This window comes from Cricetulus griseus, chromosome 4, assembly GCF_003668045.3.
Source record: "Cricetulus griseus strain 17A/GY chromosome 4, alternate assembly CriGri-PICRH-1.0, whole genome shotgun sequence".
Classification (NCBI taxonomy): Eukaryota; Metazoa; Chordata; class Mammalia; order Rodentia; family Cricetidae; genus Cricetulus; species Cricetulus griseus.
The window spans coordinates 83,812,776-83,833,091 of record NC_048597.1 but is presented as its reverse complement, the minus strand read 5'-3'; the positions used below and the strand labels follow the sequence as shown (position 1 = coordinate 83,833,091).

Below are 20,316 nucleotides of genomic sequence, written 5' to 3'. Positions count from 1 at the left end.
CCACCCCCACTCCTGGAAGCGTTTCTCAATGTCTGAAACTCTCCCTGGCCCTGGTTGTTCACTATAGCTTCCACTCTAGGTTAAATAGGTTTTGTTTAAAGAACTCTGACCCTGCCACCCATGTGGCTTTGTTCTCTGAGGTTTGGGCTTTTCTCGTTCATCAGTTTTTATTTTTGAGACAGAAGTAAAGCAACTCAGCCTAAAGTTACTATATATCACAACAGGCAGTAATCCTCCTGCCTCTGCTTCTGAGTGCTGGTTCTGCAGATGTGAGCCACCAGGCTAGCATCTCTGGGTAACTTCGTTTATCAAGCACATAGTTTACCAAGCCCCGTGCACTGCTGCAGCTTCTTGCCCCATTTCTGTCAATCGATGTGACTACAATAACAAGAGAACCTTTTGTTTGGTACAAGATTAATTACCACTAAGAAAGAGGTATCTATTACAAATTTAAAACCATTAACAAACCATGAAGCTGGAACTTGAGCTGCAATTGCCATCTGAATGTATTCACACTTGCAAAAAGACAAAGTGAAATAAGTTTTCATGTGAGAATTCATTTTCAGTGACTTATTTAACTGATGGTATCAGTTACAAAAAATAAATAAAAACAGTGGCAACTATTTACTGAGATACCAGCAAGTGGGAGGAACTCAAGAGGTAACTGCAAACAGAGTAATAAGTCAAAGAGGAGTGTATGTGAACTCACCTTGACCACCCAAACAAGCCTCTGGATCACTGGTGACAATCTGGTCTAGCAGACAATCCAGCTGTGGAAACCTGAGAAAGAAAGAGAAAAAAACACAGGAGAAAGAGTCAGCAAGCAATAGAGTTGTGATAATGCATAGTGGTGAAATGGAGTTTGTGCTGAGCCCCTGTGCAAATTCTTTTCATGGGTGCCATCCCGTGAGGCCCTATGGGCTAAGCCTAGGATCTGGGGGCTCCTCAATCTTATTTCTGATTAATCCTCTGTGGATTACAGGACTGCATTTTCTCTTTGTCTTCATCCCTTGAGTATTTAATGGTCTGAAGAATGATGATAAAAACCCCCACCGAAGTGGAGTATTTGAAGAAGTTGACATCCTTTTTTTGTGGGGGGGGGGGAGGGAATACCGCTGATACATGAGGACTGTGTCCATATTGTCTTAAATGCTACCAAATTTATCCTCTTCCGGATTTATTTTTATCTTACTTGAGGAGAAATTAAGAACCAATGGAACTATGAACCCTACAACATTAAAAATACTAATTACATCCTTTAAAAGGCTATTTCCAAAAAAAATTAGCAAAACAAATGCTTTTCTTTTTCCCAATTGTACAACAAGAAGATTTGCTGTTAAGTAGTGGAAATGACACAAAATTTCTTCCAAAATCCTGCTGGGATAGATAGCACAAAATTTTTGCTGTTCTTGGGTTGAGTGACACAAGATTCAATATTCAACCATTTTCGCCTAAAAAAATGAAAAATTCAAAATTTTTCTGGAAAAAAGGCAAGATTGGAGGGATGATATTATAAACAATTAAACATTCAAAACTATTTATTGCTCAAAATCTACCAATTTTCTCCTCAATGTCAATGGTCTAGATGTTCTACCCAGCACCAATGGTGCCCAAAAGATAATAAATGAATTCTCTCCAAAGCTGGAGGCTTCTGTGCAGTTTTTCAATTCTTTCTCTCCATCCACAGAAATGTCAATGCTTTCCCAGCTTCCTCCTTGCAATGCAGGAGGTCTCCTCAAAGCAAAGCCATGGCCAGGACAGGCCCTGGGGGAGGCGGGAGAGGGAAAGAGGAGTCGGGCTGAAAATGGACGCCAGGGGGCAGAAACCGGGAGTACCTGCCCACACACCACAAAGGAGATTCAGCCGGTCCAAAACCAAGCCTAGATGGAAAAGAATTCACTCCTGCCTGATAATGTATTAATAGCCTGCCTATCTTAAGAACTACCACTACCCCCACCACGCTACTCTTTATGTAACTCATATATGCACAGCACAGCTGGAACGCAAAGCCAACAGAAGAGCAGTGTGAGTCCCTAGGTACCAAGAAGTTCCATCTTCAAAAATGTGTTTCCTGCCGGGCGGAAACACGCCTATAATCCCAGCACTCGGGAGGCAGAGGCAGGTGGATCTCTGTGAGTTTGAGAATAGCCTGGTCTACAAGAGCTAGTTCCAGGGCAGCCTCCAAAGCCACAGTGAAACCCTGTCTTGAAACACCCTCCCCCGCCCCCCTCCAAAAAATGTGCTTCCTTCTGAGTGGGAGCAGGACGGGTTGGAAGCATTTCCCTCCCACCAGGAGACCCACTAAGTCAGCAGCCTGCCCCTGGTCCGCCAGTTTCATCTGGGTGATTTTCACTCTCTTTGCATGAAAGAGCACCCTCCTGCCAAATAAACCTACTGATCCCTCGGGTACCGGGTACCAGTCACCTGATCTCTGTCCCTATTTTCTAAGCTGATTAAATATAAAAATCAAATACAAAATATAAGACCAGTTGTTATAATACTTGCCACACGGAGCAAGATGACCTAAGTTCAATCCCTATCACCCATATAAAGAGCTGGGTGTAAGAGAGCCAGCCAACCTGGCTTAATTGCCATGTGCTTGGTCCCAGTAAGAGACCCTGTCTCAAAATGCCATGGACAGCTCCTGCAGAATAATACCTCAGGCTGATCTCTGGCACACATACAAGCTCACACATGAAAACATACATGTAAGAGGATGGACAAAGTTAAGGTGTCCTGGCTTGTCTGTGAAGATTATATATGCACAGGTGAAAGTCAGGCTAAATAAGGGCATTCTGTGAGGACCACAGGCTGCCTAACAAGCAATTGGTCAACCTCATACAGTGGAATTACCTGGGGCACTGGGAATTACCACTGTGGCCAGAGTGGCATCTATAGAACATAACCAGCAACAGAACATGGAAGCTGGTGTAACACTCCGGGCCCCATATAGAAAAGGAGATGGACTGTGCACATTGGTAAACAACCAAAAACAGGTGTCTACACACATAAAACAACACTGAAGGAATTTCCAGGTGTCAACCCTAAGCTTGATTCTTATGTTCTGTCTTGGGGTTTTATTGCTATGAAGACACAAGAACCAAAAAGCAAGCTGGGGAGAAAAGGTTTATTTTGTTTACAGAAAGTCAGTACAGGAACTCAAACTGGGCAGGAACCGAGAAGCAGGAGCTGATGCAGAGGCTATGGGGTGGGGGATGCTGCTTACCGGCTTTCTCCCCACGGCTTGCTCAGCCTGCTCTCTTATAAAACCGAGGACCACCAGGTCAGGGGTGACACCACCCACCATAACTTAGACCCTCCCACACTGATTACTAGTTGAGAAAATGCCTTACAGCTGGATCTCATAGAGGCTTTTCCTCAACTGAGGCTCCTTCCTCTCTGATGACTCTAGCTGTGTCAAGATGACACATAAAACCAGTGAATACATGCTCCAAGGATATATATTCTTGTTCTCTGGGTGTCCCTGGAATGCAGGCACATTGAAAAACTGGTATGAACTTAGTGTATGGAATCTACCAGGGAGATGGTCTCTATAGTCGCAGGAGTCACAGATGGGATTACCACTAGTTTCTGTAATCCTCATAATACCCCTGGGATTTCAATAACCTTCTCTTGCAATAGAACAAATGAAAATAAGGAAAATCAACAGCTTGTCTGCCTGCTGAAGCAAGAATACAAACCCACAGCTTGCTCACAGGAAGAGCATCCAACCTCCCTTGCAGGTGGCTTCCCATAGCTCAGTCCCAGTTCCAGCTCAGCCACACCACGCTCTTCAGAAGCCATTCACAGGCCTGCTCCAAGTGAACCAAACTCCTGAGAACATGCTAGGAGCACTGCTGCACGAACCCTTTCCTCCTGCCTTCTCCTGAAGTGCTCTGCCCTTCATCTTCCTAAGCATCACCTGTCAAAGCCCTTTTTGTCCAACTCAGCCTGATCCACAGGACTGACCACTTCCTCCATAAGTTTGTGTGGCAATGAGGGCAAGGACACCATTCCTGTCCCCAGTTATGGATATCTCACCATAGCAACGGGTCGTGCGCTTTTGGGGAAGCAATTTGAATAAATGTCTTAGGATTCATAAATGCAATGCTAAAGATGACATCAGAATTTCAGTACACTATGGTATGTTTCTAGAAGCCTAAAGTCTACTATAAAGGTCACCAATCCAACAGCCATTCACACAGACACAGCTACTGAGTACCTGAAATGCAGCTTTCTTAGTATAAAATACAGGATTTTGAAACAGAGGCAGGCAGTTCTCTGAGTTCCAGGCCAGCCTGGTCTACAGATCGAGTTCCAGGACAGCCAGGGCTACAAAAAGAAACCCTGTCCCATAAAAACAAAAAATTAAAATTAAAAAATAAAATACGGGATTTGGGGGTTGTGAGATGGCTCAGCAGGTAGGGGAGCTTGCCACCAAGCCTGAAGACCTGAGTTCTATCCTTGGATCCCAACTGACTCCACAGAGTTGTCTACTGAACTCTACATGTGTGCCACAAAAATTACCATCTTATGAATATATCAGATGAAATGAACTACACTGTCACTAATTCTGTTTGGTACAACTTTTCAAGGAAAATTCCAGAAAGCATTACACATGTGGCTCACATTATTATATTTCTGTTACTCTATGGCTACAAGTATTCTCATCTGCATGTGTGTCTTAAAAGTTTTGTTTTAGATAAATAGATGAATAAAAAAAGTTTTGGTTTTTTTATTTTCACTTTTTTTCTGAGAATTTCATACATGAGTACTGCATTTATATCATTTCTACCTCACCTTCTCCCCTGCAGCTCTTCCTGTGTCTCATGCCTCTCCCACTCCTTCTCAAATTCATAACCTCTTTTTAATTATTATTGTTACACACACATAAAAGAAATAAATGTTATAAAACTTAATTAATTCTTTTGTTTCAGGAGTGTCCAACCTTTTGACTTTGAGACACAATGTCACCTGTCAAGTTTATGCTTCAAAATAACACAATCAAGTTACACACACAAAAAAAAAAAGTCTCGGTGTTTTAAGTAAGTTTACAATGTTGAGCCATATCCATAGATCTGGCTACATGCAGCCAGCTACAAGCCATAGGTTGGACACTCCTGTAAGTATCCAGACTCTGGTGTTTTGCTTTAGCAACAGAAAGCTAGAATAGCTAGCATACTCAGTAATGGAAATGATTTTTTTACAGAATAATTTTAATGTCATGTAATGTACACATCATAAAATCCACCGCATCATAAAGACCACCATTGGGGGTCTACTGTTAGGGAAGGCGTTGTTTTGAAAAGGGGTCTTGTAACATCACCTAAGTGCTGAAAGTACAGATCTTCCAGGCCAGAAAACAAGCCACAATTGAGGAGAAAGTTAATAAGGGAGTCCAGTGGGTTAGGTAAAGGTCTTTGTGAATGGATGGGTGATGGGTGATGGACAATGGATGGATGATGAATTGTAAAGGATGGATGACAGGTGACTGATGATGGGTGATAATGATGAATGGTGAATTGTGGATGATGAATTATGGGTGACTGATGATGGGTAATGATGATGATGATAATGAATTGTGGATCATGGATGACATATGACTGGTGATGGGTGATGATGATGGATGGATGATGAATTGTAGAGGATGGATGACAGGTGACTGATGATGGGTGATAATGATGAATGGTGAATTGTGTTTGATGAATGACAGGTGACTGGTATGGGTAATGATGATGATGATAATAATGAATTGTGGATCATGGATGCCATATGACCGGTGATGGGTGATGATGATGATGGATGGATGATGAATTGTGGATGATGAATGACAGGTGACTGGTGATGGGTAATGATGATAATAATAATAATGAATTGTGGATCATGGATGACATATGACCGGTGATGGGTGATGATGATGATGGATGGAAGGATGGATGGATGATGAACTGTGAATGATGGATGACAGGTGACTGGTGATGGGTAATGATGATGATGATGATGTATGATGAATTGTGGATGATGGATGACAGGTGACCAGTGATGAGTGATGATGATGATGAATTGTGGATGATGGATGACAGATGACCAGTGATGAGTGATAATGATGATGGATGATGAATTGTGGAAGATTGATGACAAGTGACTGATGAATGGGTAATAATGATGATGATGATAATTAATTGTGGATCATGGATGACATGACTGGTGATGGGTGATGATGATGATGATGGATGGATGGATGGATGATGAACTGTGGATCATGGATGACATGACTGGTGATGGGTGATGATGATGGATGATGAAGTGTGCATGATAAATGACAGGTGAATGATAACGGGTGATGATGATGATGGATGGATGCTAAATTGTGGATGACAGATGTTGGATAGATAACAGATGAAAAGTGACTGATGATGGATGACGATAGATGAATGCATGCAAAAGACCCATGCTGGTGGGAAGGGGTCAAGATGGGAAGATCTGAAGACATTCAAGTTCCAATATAAAGTAAAACTTGGTTCAGCAAAAGGAGACCCTCCTTGGCTCTTTGTAAGAGACTCCCTCTCAGGAACTGTTTAAAGGTTTACACCTGCTGATAAAACTGCCAATCAGACAGTTTGGTGACTCATCCGGTTCTTCCCAACCTGCTTTGTTTCTTGTGAGTTATTTCCCAAGCCTGGGTTTGTTTGTATGCTATTTAAAATTACTACTTGAGAGAGATGCTGAGGAGTTTGTACAGGAAGGTCCCCAACAAAGCCTCTGTGCTCTCTGTTCCCATTAACATTTTTTTTTGTTTTTTGTTTTTTGGTTTTGTTTTTTGTTTTTTGTTTTTCGAGACAGGGTTTCTCTGTGGCTTTGGAGGCTGTCCTGGAACTAGTTCTTGTAGACCAGGCTGGTCTCGAACTCACAGAGATCCACCTGCCTCTGCCTCCCGAGTGCTGTGATTAAAGGCGTGCGCCACCAACGCCCGGCTTCCCATTAACATTTTTAATGAATATCTTTCCGTGATTGTTGTTTCTTCCTTCTTCCCTGGCAGTCCACCTCCGAAATGTGGACTAGCTGCAGCCTACTTCCCTCACATACATTTCCCCAGTGCTGCATTCTCTCCAGATCACACTCAGATCCAAAAAGAAGTCCCGAGAGACTACACGACATGGGGCTGGTCTCCAGGAACCTTTATGGTGTCAGTAGCTCCATGTGGTTTCAGGGGACTGGGAAGATACCTCAACAGTTAAAAGCACTAGCTGCTCTTCTAGAAGACCTGGGTTTCAGTCCCAGCACTCACATAGCAGCTCACAGCCATTTTTCACTGAAGTTCCAGGGGATCTGTCGCCCTCTTCTGGCCCCCATGGCCACTGCATGCACACGGTATGCAGACATACATGCAAGCAAAAGCTCACACCCATAATAAATATTTTTTAAAGGGGCTAGCCCGGCAGTGATGGCGCACACCATTAATCCCAGCACTCAGGAGGCAGAGGCAGGCAGATCTCTGTGAGTTCAAGACCAGCCTGGTCTACAAGAGCTAGTTCCAGGACAGCCTCCAAAGCCACAGAGAGAGGGAGGGGGAGGGAGGGAGGGAGGGAGGGAGGAGGGAGGGAGGAGAGGGAGGGAGGGGGAGGGAAAGGAAGGAAAGAAGAAAGAAAGTTTATAAGATAACATTTAAGTATAACTTAGCAAATGGAACAGTTTCAAGGATCATAGAGACTTGGGTTTCTATAACTGGGGCTAAGAGGGTGTCAAGAGAATCATCCCTATTTAAAAAAGAATCCAAGGGGCAGGAGAGATGGCTCAGCAGTTAAGAGCACTGACTGCCCCTCCAGAGGGTTCAATTCGCAGCACTCACAGCTGTCTGTAACTCCAACTCCATGGGATCTGACGCCCTCACACCAATGTACACAAAATTAAATTAATTATTGGGGACTGAAGAGATGACTCAGTGATTTTAAGAGCTCTGGCTGAGCTTCCAGAAGACCTGGGTGCAATTCCAAGCACCCACACAGCAGCTCACACCAGCAGCTCACACCTGTCTCTAACTCAGTTCCAGGAAATCTGACACCATTATACCAATGCAAATTAAATTAAATTTAAATTTAAAATCCAAAGCTATATATACAAACCTAAGTGTGACCACATAAATACATGGCCAGTACTCCTCCCAGGGCCTCCAAAGTGAGTCCAGGTGAGAGACCAGAAGCCCAAGATTCACCAGCTTCCCAGCCTCTGGGTCTCTGCCAGCAGGTGTAAAGGGCTACGGTGGTTTCTAGCCAGCATTTGTGTCTCCAGAAAATGCTAAACAGAACAGTTATCTATCCCAGCATCCCTCCCAACACTGTTCTTATCTCCGGTTCACAAACCACCAAAGCTTCTGTTCCCTCTCAATTGGAAGCAGCAATTCATTATTTAAAAAAAAAAAAAAAAGTGTGTGTGTGTGTGTGTGTGTGCGCGCGCGCGCACACACACACACACACACACACACACACGCCTAGATTTTTTTTTAATACATCCTCCCCCGCGATTTCAGCTCTGACAGCCTAGTTCCATGCCAATTATGTAATAGCCAAAGCAGGGAGTTTAACCGAATACTGAAAAGCCCCGTAGTAGCTCTTACATAAGCTCCCATGAATTCTCGGTGAGCCCGCCCCAAGGTGTGGAAATGTGGACATAAGAAAGATGCCCGCTTCCCCTCTGCCCTTAAAAATACCAAAAAGGCTTTTTGCATTTGATTGACTAGTTCACTAGTTCAAAGGTATAGTATAAGAAAATGTCAATTCAGTGGGAAAAGCAATCCTTGGTGAAACTTGATTTTTTTTTTTTTTTTAATCATGCAAACAAAAAGGAGCGCTCTCACGGGACTACTGAACTTCCGTGGCTCCTTCTACACAATGCACTGAACCCCACTAAGCCTCCCATGGGTGTCCTCTGTGTAACCAAGGGTCCCTGGAACAAACACATCAGCTTTTCTTTGCAGGAAAAATAAGCAAGAAAATGACTTAGATGAAAACAGACACAGGTTGAAATCCATTATCTTCTCTCTGGTCCAACACAAGTTTCTCTCCCTATCTTTCACCCTCATGGCTGAGTTACTTCGAACCCGCGGAGCCACACCTTAGGCTGCAAGGATATTAAAGGAAGCGACACCCACCAACAGTCTCACCCTTGACTCCGTATGACAATCACCAGAAAGCCAGCAACATAACAAACACAATCACCCTGAACCAGTGAGAACGCTATACAAGGGGATGCAAAACATGAAAATATCTAGACATTCGCGTATTCTATGCGTTCCACTTTCATCTTTTTACTCGAAAAAATAACTGTATGTATGAGGAGATCTTTAATAACTATCAATTCACAATTAGCCAGTTCCACGTGACAGCAAAATAATATTGCTCAATAGTTTAAAAGCCAAAAAGGATGTGTGTGGGGGGGAATGTATTTCTTTAAATCACTTCCCATTGTTAGTCAGAGATGTCCTACTGGTTTTTATAACAGACTTCATAAAAACCTGTTTGTGTTTTAACCCGTGACATTCTTCTACCTTATGGGTTTTTTTTTTTTTTTAAGGACCTCGTGTCGCCTTTAAATGATATCGACGCCATCACATGCTTATCCTGAAGGAAAGTTTCGAGCTAAGACAGAATCATGGCTCTGACTTCCTGCGCTCCTACATTCTCTGGTAACCGCTCTTAACTTTACCAACCAGCAAATATTTTTGTTAAGCACTTACATAACAAAGAGTGCAGGCGCCTCTGGCAGGCAGCCAAGCGTACTTCTCTGGGTGTTTGTATTAAAATAGAACGGTAGTAACATCACTTGCAAGCCTGTAGTTCTTCCCTGCATAGCCTCAGAATGAAGGGGGGGGGGGGCTGAAAAAAAATGGATGTAGCAAGCCTTACCATTCTAGAGCTCCAAGGAAATAACACATCGGTGCTAAATTAAGACGAAGCACGGACCGAATTATCACGAGCCGGGGGTGGAGGGGGGAGGGAGCTCGCTTCGGCTAACCCGCTGTCGCCTCTGAAACACGGTGCTCAACCTGGCATCCCCGGAAGGTGCGAGTGGGCTGCAGCCTCTCTCCGGAGGAGCAGGGGATGTGGGCAGCGGGGAGCCGGCGCTCTGGTGCCAGAGAAACCAGCAAAAGGCGCAGCCTCCGCCCCGCTCTGCACCTGTCTCCTGCCCGATCGGGACGCGCGGACAGGAGTCGCTCGCTCACCTGGGTCTTGAGGAGCCAAGAAGGATGTGCAGAGAGGCCGGGGCAGCCTCTGGAAGCATCCCGGGCCGGGCTACCTCCGCACGCAGCTCCTTCGCAGCTGGAGTTTGCAACGCGCCCACGCGTCCAGACTCCTGACCCACCCGGGTCTTCTGCAACTTGACAGAGCGCGGGCAGAGGTGGCGCAGGTGGCGAGCTTGGGGCACCTGGGTACCTGGGGCCGTGGCCGCAACCAGCCCTCCGCCCGCGCACTTCACCACTGGGCACCGCCCAGGCCGCCCGGCTCCGATCGCAGGGATGGCCGGGGCTGAGGACGCTTCGCCGGACAAAGACGCTCTCCCGCCCACCAGCCAGCGAGGTGCGGTCCGCGGTGACAGCAGCCCGGCTGCAGCGGCCCAAGGCGCGCACCCCCTCCCGGCCGCCCGGAGACGCTCACCAGCCCCGGCGCCTCCTCTGGGTCGGAGCCCCGCCGGGGGAGCCGAGCGCCCTCTTCCGGCCGGACGCGGGCCTGCAGCTCACGGGGCCACAGAGACCCGGAGCATCCAGCCTCAGACCCCAAGGAAAAGAGAGAATAGCCTGAGGTCGCCGACCTAGGGCCCAGACTCGCACGAGTGAGATCTGTTGTAGTCCACTCTAATTTGTGCAGCAGGAAGAACTGAGATCCAGCGGGAGAACTTGGGAGGGATGAAAGGGAGACCAAAGTGATTTCTGAAAGGGTTTGGTGTGTGTGATTTGTGTGCGTGTTTGGGTGGGGTGGGGAGTGGAGGGGAGCGGTTTCTTGTTTGAGACGGTGTCTCGCTATGTAGCCCTGGCTGGCTTGGAATTCACAAGACATCCTCCTGCCTCTGCCTAAGGGCTAGAGTTCAAGACATAAAACACCACCCACTTGCCCCTGAAAGGGTTGTTGGGAAAGCAGACGGCTCTTGTCTCAAAGCAAGCTTATTTCTGCTTTGTAATTGACAGCTTCCCTCAGAAGTAAACATGGACGCAGTACTTCGCTGTGGCCCTTCCAGGTCGCCTGAAAGCAGCACACCTGCGAAGCCTGAAGACAAGCCAGGGCTTCAGCGGCCTCTGGTTTACAAGGCTTGGGGCAGACTGAAAATAACGAAGCTGGTGCTGCGGGCTGGTGAGCTGGGCTTGCTTGCTTGGTCGCTTGCATACTCTCTTGCGAGTCGGGAAAGTGGGCTCCCTCCCCCACCCCAGCACTGTTGTACTGAGCAACATTTTATACCAGCTGAATTTTTGTACTAACTGGACAGGGAAATCATGAAAGAACACTTTTCACACGGCTGTCTTTTTAAATTATTCTATGTGGCCTCTCTTTTCTTCCAGAAGAATCTAGGGCACATTTTATCGCTTTTCCTGTCACCGTCGGGTGTTAACAAGCAGTTTGACTTGCCGTTATTATAAAGTCCAGTCCAATCTAAATCAAACTTTAATCTCATTTCATTTAAGCCTTCCCTACTCCTCTCCCCTGGCTCACAAACTACCAGCCTGATCTAAACGTAAACAGAACAGCCTCCTTCGCTCCCTTCACTTTCCAATTAGGGTGTTCTGTGAAGCCTAGAGCCTCCGAGATGGAAGGAATGGGGTTCTGACTCGACAGCTCCCTCCTCAGGCCACCCCCCACTTCCTCCAGGGAAGCATGTCCCCAATAGGCCGACCCAGCTGTCTTCCACCATGTCTCCTCATGGTGTCCATCACACTAAAGAAATTCTGATTAGCCTCTTCCTTGAGCCTTGTCAGGGGGCCATTTCCAAGTTCAGGAATATCTCCACACTCCAGATGAAATGCAGCGGCTTCTCACCACATTTCTCCTCAGGCTCGTCTTCCCAGGGCGAAGTGAGTGAGTCCTTCCCCTTTGCCTTGATAGCACCCTGTCGATCTCACAGCGAACTGCTGAACCAACAGAATGCCCTCCTGGAAAGTCTCACACTCTATCCCAGCATGCACCTACCTGTCTCCATGGCAGCACAAGGCAAGGCACTGAGCTCGTGGGATCATGAACAGCTAACAGCACATAGCAGTGACTCCTTGGGATCTGCCAGGAAACAGAGGGGATGCCAACATTTTGCTGACTTTCTCTTTGTTCCCCCTTTGATTCTGGCAGGATCCCTAGTAGATTGGTGCTAATCATACACTTGAATTACGTCCTCCCCCTCAAAGAATCCTCCCTGGAGATGTCCTCATAGACACCTCCGGAAATTCTCTCCCATCTCCTAGCTGGTTTCAAATTGTTGAGTTGACAATGAAGATTAATGGTTACAAATGGTAACTCGGAAAGGGCCATACATAGTCAATCCAGACAGAACAATCGTAGTCCTATTGAGATTTTCCAGTTTTGGATGGACTAGCCGAAATGGAAAGTCAAGTTGTTTTTGCTGTTTGTTTGGTTTTTTTTTTTTTTTGATTGACTGACTGAGTGAGTGATTGATTGATTGATTGATTGATTGATTTGCTCTAAGTCTGATCCTGCCTGGGTATCTTCTCAGAATTCCCAAACTACAAGTCACCTACTGTGCCCAGTAGCTATTCCAAAATAAGCAGCATTTTAATACTCGTACATTTTAATTTAATTGATATGTTCATATATTTTAATGCTGTAATGGGGAACTGTAAACAGAAGCAAATGTTCTTTTTTAAGGGAGGCAGGAATGAAATCAGCAGGTTTGGCAATGGAGGTCACCCACAACTCCTGGAGCAGAGCTTCTCCGGACATGAATGCAGGTGGTTTGTTTTGGGAGGTGAGCCCAGGAAGCAGGTGCTGTGAAATTAAAACAGTAAGACAGTGTGGTAGTTTGAAAAGACTCTTGTGTGTGAATACTTGGCCTATAACCAATGGCACTACTAGGAGGTGTGGCCTTGTAATGGGTGTGGTTTTGAGGTTTTATAAGCTCACATCTGGCCAGTGTCACACAGTTGCTTCTGCTGCCTGCGATCAAGATGTAAAACTCTCAACTCCTTCTCCAGCACCATGTCTGCCCGTGTGCCACCATGTCCCACAATGATGATAATGAACTAAATCTCTGAACTGTAAGCCAGCCCCAACTAAATGTTTTCCTTTATAAGAGTTACCATTGTCATGGCCCCCATAGGCTCATATATTTGAATGCCTGGTTCACAGTTGGTGGAGTGTTGGGAAAGGTTAGGAGGTGTGGTCTTGTTAGAGGGGATATGTCACTGGGGTGGTGGACTTTGAGGTTTCAAATGCCCACCTCTTCTCTCTCTCTCTCTCTCTCTCTCTCTCTCTCTCTCTCTCTCTGCTTCCTACAGATCAGGATGTAGAACTCTCAGCTACTTCCCCACACTATGTCTGCCTGCCTGCTGCCATATAACCTACCATGACTGAACCTCTGAACTGTAAGCCAGTCCCCAATTAAATGTTTTCTTTTATATGAGTTGCCATGGTCATGGTGTCTTTTCACAGCAAAAGAACAGTGACTAAGACAGACAGGAAAAGAAAACATGTAATACCCAGAGCATTGCTGAGGGCATAGGCTCACACTCATACAATGCCATGAGGACACCTAAGAAGCTCATAAAAGGCCTCTTGGAATGGTTATCTCAAAGATATCAGGCTGAACTTTGATTTTTCTCTCTGGTTCTTATTCTTTGTTGATTGGAATTGTCTTTGGGCCTTTAAGTCCCCAAATATCCCAGGGCTTTAGAAAAACAGAGAAAATCATAGAGATCCCACTGCCTCTTCTTCCTGAGTACTGGAATTAAAGGAGTGTGCCACCACCACATGGCTAGCACATTTTTTTTATTCATTTAGACATAGCTATTGGGCTGCCCACATTCCTATGCTATACCCCCAGCCTCTAGCCTCTAGCCTCTAGCATAGCCTGTACCATGTCTTCTTAGGCTCTCTCCCCTCTTACAAGCTCTGATGGATGTGTCTAGTGAGCTGGGCTCAAGTTGACTGTCTCCCATCACCAGGATTTTCTCTGTATGGACATTATGGGGGTCTTAGGTAAGGGGTGGTGATCAAAAAAAAAATGACAGAGATATCAGAGATGCAAACACCCAATTGAAGAAACAACAGAGAAAGAGAGCAAGAGTGAGAAGGAGGGATGGAGGGAGAGAGGGAGGAAGGGAGGGAGAGGAGGGAGGGAGGGAGGGAGGGAGGGAGGGAAGGAGGGAGGGAAAGACAGGACAAACAGCTTCCATCACAGGGATTGGAGGGATCACAGAGGTGGGAGTCCACCAAAGGGCTCTAGGTTGGACTTTTATAGACTCCCAGGACCCTCCCTTTCCATTTCCACACACACACACATACACACTTCTTCTTCATAGGTCATGCCCATCCTGTGGGCTGTTAGAAATCTCTAGACTTTGCAACAATCTTTGGGGGATGGTGTAGAACCCTGGGAGCAAGGAGCAGCCTCTCTTAAAGGGGCCAGTCCCTGCTTTCCAGATTGGCCCAGTTCCCCAGAGGCTCCATCACTGAGGTCAGAAGACAGCCTCAAGTGTCACTCTTGGCCTTCCTCCTTGTTTAAGGCTCCCTCCTTGTCCACTGCTGTGCAGTCCAGTGTAGCCGGCTCACTGATGTCCAGGGATTCTCCTGACTCGGCCTCCCATCCCCCATAGGGGGTGCAGGGATACAGATTCCTACAAATTACTGTGAGAAACAAAGGTCCTCTCTTATAATAAGAGAACTGGAGCCCTGGGTTAGCAAAGGCGAGGCTGTTTATTTCAGAGTTTTGCAGAGTTGGGCATCAGCCGAGGAGGGCAGGCTTGCTGACTGAGCAGAGTTAAACCCTGACACAACCGGCCCCTTCTTCTTCCCTCCTTAGCTGAGTAATCAGGGGGATACAATCTCACACATCACCTAGATCATAGCTTCCCTTATGCCATTTATGTTTATCTTTTTCTCCACAAAAACTGCGTGTGGCCTCATCTCCACGATTTATAACCTGTTTATATGAAAGCTTATCAGGCACATAACCCAACCATATCTGCACTTGGCTGTTGGTAATTCTCTACTCTAAATTTTTGGTGGGAGGCTGGGTTGTAGCTAGAGGAGCAGCATGGGGGAGAGGGGGGAGCAGTTTATCGGGCTGTCAGTCAGCAGGGGTCCAGTGTTAGCTGATCATCTATCTGCTCCTGAACCTAATCTAACTTTGAAATGGAACCATTCCATTCTGTTTCTTACCTTCCCTCTGGGCTCTGTGTAGGTCCCAAGAACCCAAACTCCCAGCACACTTCACCCACCGATCCATCCCTCCAGCCCTAGTTTTTAAAACATGCAATCAGGAGTGAAAGAACATAAAAGACCAAGTGTGCATCCTTGCATCTGGAACGCTGCATCTGGCCCATGTTGTTTGCAGGCCTCTCATCCTGGCCTCTGTAGGTTTGCAGTGCAGACATCCCCAGTCAACAACAGAGCAGCAAGCTCCTAGGGCAGTGTTTTCAGCAAGGTCAGGTTGTGTAGGGGCTCCAGTCCCCATTCCTCTGCCACCAGCAACCTGGCACTATCGAGAAGTCACACCAATTCACCCCAATCAAGGAAAGCAAAACTCAGCACCAAAAGCCAGAAGCACACTTTGGAGCTCTGACAGTGTCGCATAGCTGCTGCCCGGCCACCCCTTTCCTTCTCCTACCAGGGTTCACTGGGTGCTGACTGACTCCTGTGTGGACTCCATAGCAGGATGCTGCTGTTAAACCCTGCCTGGGATTTATCCTTGGTGTGGACCTACACGAACTTCGCCTTGTATTCTTGCTATTCATTTGTAACCCAGAGTACCATTCATGATTAACAGCCTGCAACCCAACAGAGAGAGCTTCCTCAATGATGCACACACTTGCGTTTCCCCTGCAGGGATGCTTCTCCCTGCATTGGAGACAGCGCTGCCTTTGGTTTCTGGTGGAAAATAATGCAAAAGTCATAAAATTCTGTTCCAAAACAGAAGGCAAATCCCCCCAGGAAATTATGTTTGCCACAGCCAAAGCACCAGGAAAATAAAGATGGCTACACTCTTTTTTTAATGCCATTCAAATTACAAATGAGTCCCTTGAGAATATGGCATTAATTTGAGGCTGTAAGTAAAGTACTACCCATATAAGGGTCTGTTCTTTTATATCCTTTTTTATACACTTATGGTAAAATAAAATACACTTATTATAGGAAAGCCTGACAGAAAGTGTATGTATATATTATAATAATGTGTAGCACACAGAGGTCTTTAGAGGAAACCTGATATATTCAACCTAGTTTTCCCAGTGTCTCAGATTTCCTACTTTTTATTTTATACTATAGTTTTACTTGTGTTATAGAGCACAAATATACATACATAAATTTTCAAACACAAACATACATATATAAAAGAACTGTTTCTCTTGAGATCAGTGAACACTGACAGAAACATTAGGACATTATGATGAGGGAAAGATGGCTCAGCAGTTAAGAGATCTGGCCGTTCTTGCAGAGAACCTGGGTTCAGTTCCCAGCACCTACATAATGACTCACAACCATCTGGAACTCCAGTTCTAGGGGATCTGACACCATCTTCTGGCATCTACCAGTACTGCATGCACATAGTGCATACAAATGCTGGCCTGTAAAACATCTATTAGCATAAAAAGATAAATCTTTTTTTCTATCCCTTTTAAAAGATTTCTTCAGTTAGCCAGGTGGTGGCAGTACATGCCTTTAATCCCAGCACTCGGGAGGTAGAGCTCTGTTAATTAGAAGCCAGCCTGGTCTACATAGCAAGTTCCAGGACAACCAGTACTCCACAGAGAAACCCTGTCTCCAAAAACAAAATAAGTAAATAAATAAATAAATCACAAAAAAATTTCTTAAGTAAATTAGACTGTTCCCGGGCTATACTTTGCCTTTTATTTCAATGATTTCTTAAATCTTACATAGTGGGGTGTTCATTTTATAAATTAAAGTTGCCCAATTTTTCTATTACTGTTATACTTTTGAACTTAAACATCCTTCCCCATTCTGAGATTTTACAAATGAATCAATTTCATTTTCTGTTTTTCTAAAACTTTTAAGATGTGCAATTCTATAATCTGTCTGGAATTAAAAAAAAAAAAAAAGGCAGGTTAACCATTCGATGTGATACAGATGAGAACTCTAATTCAATTCTAGTTCCAGTTTGGAAAAAAAAGAATGTTCAAGTTGAAACTCATTAAGCTTATGAGGGTAGGTACGATTTTCGCTAACATGTTTGTTTTTCTCTTTACATTTTTAATTAAATTAGCATAATGATTTCACTATTGCAATTCTGTTCTGTTTAACCAAGCTGAAATTAAGCTTTCCTCGCTGTCCAGCTCCTCTAGTGAATTTAAATTTACCAGAGCCTCCTAGTAATCCACATCACTCTTCTTTATTAGCAAAACAATGTAGTTTCTTTAAAAACAAAAATTATTTCCAGTCTCTGGTTGATCGCAAAATCCCCTGCTTGGAATCACCAAGTAGCTGAGGTGTAGCTTGGTGGCAAAGTGGTTGTCCAGCATGTTCAAGGCTCTGCATTTGATCCTGACATTAAAAATAATAATGAGGGCCTGGCGGTGGTGACACACTGACCCGTCCATTCAGGGTCTGAAGAGGTACTGCCTGAAAAGAATCATGGGCAGGAGAAAAGAAGGAGACCATGCAAGCAAATTTTTTTTTTTTTTGTCACGGTCTCCGTTTATTGAAAGAGGAGTAAAGCTTACACAGAAATGTGGCAAGGAGGGAGCGAGGAGGGAGGGAGGGAGGAGGAAGAGGGGAGCAAGGCTCCCGGGATGGACCGCAGGGGCCCACATGGAGGAGGAACTGAGGAGGGAGCAGGGAGTTAGTACACCTGGTGTTTTGCATAAGCGGCTATCTAAAAAATGCCTGTTGCCTGAAAACCTCCTATGTTTCTTGTCCTCGGACCTGCTTATCTTTTCCCGGAATAGCACAGCCAGTGATGGCAGTTGCCAGGTGGCAAGTCCTTCAAGGACCTGTAATTTTCTGCTGCTCTGAATGGCCCCTTAACTTATGGCTCCCAACAGCACACGCCTTTAATCCCAGCATTGGGGATGCAGAGGCAGGCAGATCTCTGTGAGTTCGAGGCCGGCCTGGTCTATAGAGTGAGTACCAGGACAGCCAGGATTGTTACACAGAGAAACCCTGTTTCCAAAAACACAGAAGACCTGGATTTGGTCTTTTTATTTTATATATGTGAATGTTTACTTGCATGTATGTGTACCACATGTGTGCAGAACCTTTGGGTGCCAGAAGAGGGCATCAAAGTCTCTGCAGCTGCAGTTATGGGTGGCTGTAAGCTACTGTCAGTGCTGGGGACCAAACCCAGGTCTTCTGTGAGAGCAGTAAGCACTCTTAACTGCCGAGCCATGTCTCCAGGCCCTAGTTTTTCCTCCTTCTCCTCCTCCTCTTCCTTCTCCTCCTCCTCCTCCTCATCATCATCATCAACATTATTATCTGGCTTTTGGAAACAAGGATGGTTTATTCATTAAGAACACGTCTGCTCTTCCAGAGGATTTCAGTTTGGTTCCTAGCATCCATTTCAGGTGGCTCACGGCTTCCTATAACTTCAGCTCCAGGGACCACAATACCTCTGGCTTCTACAAACACCTGCATTCACGTGCACACGTGTGAGCACACACACACATGCATATACACTTTTTTTAAAGACAATAAAAACATTGTATGACTAACATCCCCATACTGAAAGTGTGTTGAAATAGACAGGGTGTCTTGTATCCTTTGGCAGGCCCTTCCCTGATGGCCCTAGGGTAGAACTTGCTAGGAAAGCCCACAGCAGTATGTCTATAGGACTTACACCACAATGTGAATTTGCTTACATATTCCTTCATCCTGTTTGGCTAAGCTAACTTAATTCTAGTTGGCTAGCATCTGTCCTGGTACTCAGCCCACGGGAAAAGGCCAGTAAATATTGGTGGGTTGTCAATCACTGATTGTAGGCCTGCCCTGGGTGATGTTGGAGTGGACCACATAATTGCTGAGCTTCCGTTCTCTTTCCAGAACAGTTTAGGACATGTTTAGGAGCAGTATGAGTAGTTTTGTTGAAATGGCCATCCTCCTGTCTCTCAACATTGTAAATTGCTGCAGGGTCCAGATACCATACAGGATATAGAATGGTTGGAATGAAAAATGGTGGTCCCAATTTCTAAACTTCAGTTAGTCTGGGAGTTGTAGTATATTTCTGTGTAGCTGACTTACTGCTGCTGTAATGAACACCATGACCAAGAGCAACTTGGGAAGGAGAGGGTTTGCTTGGCTTACAGGTTACAGTCTATCAGTAAGGGAAGCTAAGGCATGAATCTAGATGCAGGAACTGAAGCAGAGATCATGGAGGAATGGTGCTCGCTGGTTTGGTCATCGTGGTTTGCTCAGCCTGCTTTCTTATAGAACCCAGGACCACCGCCAGCCCAGAAATGGCCCTCCCACGTCAACAGCAATCAAGAAAATGCCCCATAGGTATGTCTGCAGGCCAATCTGATGAAGACAATCCCTCGGCTGAGATTCCCTCATCCTATATATGTCTAGTTTTATGTCAACCTGAAAGACAGACAGACAGACATAAGTACATGCTGCTGTGTACAGACAGAGGGTTAGGTTGTATGGCTAACAATTCTGTACATGTGTGATGGAACCTCAAATTCCACCTTCTATTTGTGAATCACCAATATGACTATCACATGTATACAACACACACACTCCACATACACACAACCCACACACAAACCCACACAACACATACATACACACCACATCACACCAGAAATCCACACCCACACAAAACATACTCCCAACTCACACATCCAAAACACACACACACACACACACACACACACACACACACACACACACACACACACACACACGGGAAAAGAGAACAAAATTCTTCTAATTTCTTTTTTTTTTTTTGAAGTTTTACTTATTAGTCATGCATACAGTTTTCAAAATATTCTGGTAGTATAAAAAAAAGAATTAAGTAAAAAAAAAATGTTCTTCCTGTGCCTTGTTGTTTCAGTATTTACTGGCTCTTTTACATAAATTTAAAATTCTTCTAATTTCAATGGCATTTCCCCCTAGGGTTTTAATGCCATCACTATCCAAAAGACAATCTTCTATA

At 45.2% G+C, this 20,316-nt stretch overlaps 1 protein-coding gene across 1 annotated transcript in view; it reads right to left on the bottom strand.

Annotated features, from left to right (window-relative positions):
- Mtus2 (microtubule associated scaffold protein 2) overlaps positions 1 to 20,316 on the bottom strand; it is a 371,456-nt gene that overhangs the window by 340,319 nt on the left and 10,821 nt on the right. Inside the window, exon 3 of the mRNA XM_027413702.2 lies at positions 710 to 780. The gene's annotated coding sequence lies outside the window, so the exon portion shown is untranslated. The remainder of the gene's footprint in view (positions 1 to 709; positions 781 to 20,316) is intronic.